Here is a 2,617-nt window from a genome sequence, read left to right on the forward strand (position 1 = left end):
CATAGGAAGAACAATAATATCAACCAACCAGACCTCCCAGAGCTCCCAGGGACTAAACCACCAACCAAAGAAAACACAAGGAGGGATCCATGGCTCTAGCCACATATGTATAGAGGATGGCCTTGTCTGGCATCAAAGGGAGAGGGGGCCCTTGGTCCTGTGAAGGATTGATGCCCCAGTGTAGGGGAATGCTAGAGCAGTTGGGCAGGAGTTGGCAAATGGGTGGGGGAACACCTTTGTGGAGGCAGGAGGGAAAGGAGGTGGGATGTCTGTTTTCAGAGTGAAAACCTGGAAGGGGGATAACATTTGAAATGTAAATAAACAAAATAACCAATAAAAAATTAAAAAAATAAATCTTTAAAAAGAATTTTATACATTCTATTTATCATATTATTAAGTATATTTTATCATATTATTGCACATCCACCATTTCTTTCTAGACCCTCCCCTTTCCTACCCATCCAACTTCATATTCTTACCCTATCTTTAAAAACAAAACAAAACACAAAAACAAGAGAAAAAATCCACTAAAAACAATGAGTTTAATGTGGTTGTTCAATTATTCCTGAACATGTGTCCTGTCCTGGAGTGTGGTTGATTGTCTCTATTCCAACAGACTGCATTTGTAAATAACTTCTTGCCTGGAGGGGACTTTGGGACAACTTTCTGTCCTTTGTGCTAAGATTCTGTCTTGTACCACTTTTTAGCCTGGTACCCAAGACTGAATTCATGGAACAGATGAGTCTTCTAAAATATATATGGAACTTGTACTCATCAAATAAATGTTCATTTTTATTTAAAAGAAATTATATAAGTTTTGTCAAGTTCTTTAAGTAGCATGTTAATAAGAAAAAAACTGAAAATTATTTTTCAGAAGATAGTAGTAGTAGTAAGAAAAGAACATTGATGGTAGACAAATAGACTGACCCATGCTATGCTGGGACAGTTTCATCATAACAGCCACTACCCTCTGAGTAATTTCATGGCACACAGGTTGTACTGCCTATTTAGTTCTCCCTGAGAAATTCATAAGGAAGCATAGGTGAGTAGTAAATTAGTTATAGAATAACTCTTGGGAATTTAAATGGATTGAAAACACACAGAGATTAAGTATAGTGAAAATCATTTTCCATTGTTTACACAGCAACCAAGGGAAACACGACATGTTAGCCATTTTAAGTAAATTGAAATAGTATTTAAGTATTGTAATAGATAAAAATATTGTCACTTAGTTAATTTTATTGAAGTATTAGCTATTGAGTTTTCACTAATTAGAATAGCATAAAAGATGGCACTCCTGAGAGAAACCATATGATAGACAATTTCCTATATCCAGGTAGGCCAGAGTTTATGTGGATTATCAAAAGACATAAAGGATACATATTAATTTTCCATATATCCTTTTTATGCCATCAGTGATGTTAATATTGTCACTTTGACAGGAACTACAGCCACCTTAGGAGACAAGTCTCCAGAAATCCCTGTGAGGCATCATCTTGATTAGATTTCCTGAGGTCAGGGGTTCCATCATAAATATTCAAAGCACCATTCCATTAACTGCAGTCCTGGACTAAATAAAAGGAGGAAAGCAAGCTGAATAGCAGTATTTCCTACTCTTTGATTTCTGACTGTGGATGCAATGTGACCAGCAACCTCCTAACACTCTCCATGATTCCCATGCCATGACAGACGTGCCCTTGAGCCACAAAAACACTTTATTCATTAAGATGTTTTTTTTGTTGTTGTTTGGTGTTTGTTTGTTTGTCAGAAGACTGAGAAACTGTCCATTATTGATATCTGGTTTCTACTGAACAAAGACCTGTAACTGTCATATCAGTTACAGCTGAGAGAAAAAAAAAAGCTAATGTGGTTAGTCCTTTTTTCAATTATATATGAGATTTGGAGGAGTATGCTTGTTTACTGTCATAACAGAATTTTCAGAGGAGGGTTTTTAAATGCACTCTTTGAACTCTTTTATTAGAATCTACAGATTTTTTTTTTAAAAAAATTGAATATGTCAGGATCTTTTCTTCCTGTAGGTTCTCCAAGATTTACTTCACGATTTCTTAATTCTCTCAGTCATTATTTACACTTGTCTTTGGATCTGACTGAAAGCTTCCATACAAGACAGCCTTGCCAGTTTTTTTCCCCTCTGAGGATGTTTATTGTTTTTTGAGGATATAAGTAAGTATGCAGTTGTTAAACTGAATAGCAAAAACTGTCACCTCTTGAAAATTAAAGTTAATAACCATTAAGTTGAAATAGATATGCTTATTCATCTGCTGAAAAAATACAGTACTTGGATATTCACTCCACTTAAGTGGCAGGAAACGCTTTCCCCGCCCCCAGGTGGACTCCCTCTGCAAACTTTGTATACTTTGTAAACTTGTAAACCCTCAAGGCAGGAAAGAGGCCAGGCCCCAAGGAGCTTCCTCCCCCAGACCTCAGTAACTGTCACAAAGGTAATCTCCAGCCCCTTAACAGGACCCTCCACAGATTATGCTAATTTTAGGTGAAAATCTGAACAAAAGTCACCAATCCCCGAATAGGAAAAACCACCAATCCTTGAACTTCCCACAGAAATCCACCAATCCTTGCTTACAAAAAAAAAAAAAAA

General features: G+C 36.5%; 1 protein-coding gene across 1 annotated transcript in view; it reads right to left on the reverse strand.

Annotated features, from left to right (window-relative positions):
- Positions 1-2,617, reverse strand: part of Il1rapl1 (interleukin 1 receptor accessory protein like 1) — a 1,152,451-nt gene that overhangs the window by 117,651 nt on the left and 1,032,183 nt on the right. The window lies entirely within an intron of this gene.

The sequence above is a fragment of the Mastomys coucha genome, chromosome X (assembly GCF_008632895.1).
Source record: "Mastomys coucha isolate ucsf_1 chromosome X, UCSF_Mcou_1, whole genome shotgun sequence".
In the NCBI taxonomy this organism is placed as follows: Eukaryota; Metazoa; Chordata; class Mammalia; order Rodentia; family Muridae; genus Mastomys; species Mastomys coucha.